We start from the raw sequence: 583 nt of genomic DNA on the forward strand, positions 1-583 counted from the left end.
AAGCAGGTACTTCTACAAATAAATAAATAAATGAACGAAGTGAGTATTAGCTGTTGACGCCTAAATGGTTTTATGTTGATAAACCCTACAAGGAAGAATCTTTTACTTGTCATGTCAGTGCTTAAAGGACATCATCTTTGGTAACCATTGTTTATAAATGTCAACATCATGCCTGATGTGACATAAGAGCTTTTGTATTTATGCAAAATATCCGTATATTTTTAGTTCAAGCATCAAGATGCCTATAGACGGTTTAGTCTTGACATATAGGAGGCCACGTCACCTTTCATAATTATGCTGCACATCATCATTTGATGTCTAATCCATGAGCTGATAACATCTCATAATAACATTTACTGTGCACTGTTGCAATTATTTTTGTTAATACAAATATTCCTCAACACAACTGTGACTGTGCCTGTGGAGCAAATATAAAATGACAAAGGGAGCTATTGTTATAAATCTGAGGCGGTATTCACGAAAGGTCTGTGACTGTTCCTTTCTATTTTGTCTAAGATTTGCACCGTTGCCACATCTCAAAGTTAATGCTGTTAATTACAACAAACTATTTTGATAACCTATT

At 34.3% G+C, this 583-nt stretch overlaps 1 protein-coding gene across 3 annotated transcripts in view; it reads right to left on the bottom strand.

Annotated features, from left to right (window-relative positions):
* Positions 1 to 583, bottom strand: part of LOC119587193 (WD repeat-containing and planar cell polarity effector protein fritz homolog) — a 30,592-nt gene that overhangs the window by 17,853 nt on the left and 12,156 nt on the right. The gene's annotated exons all lie outside the window — the stretch shown is intronic.

This window comes from Penaeus monodon, chromosome 22 (assembly GCF_015228065.2).
Source record: "Penaeus monodon isolate SGIC_2016 chromosome 22, NSTDA_Pmon_1, whole genome shotgun sequence".
NCBI lineage: Eukaryota > Metazoa > Arthropoda > Malacostraca > Decapoda > Penaeidae > Penaeus > Penaeus monodon.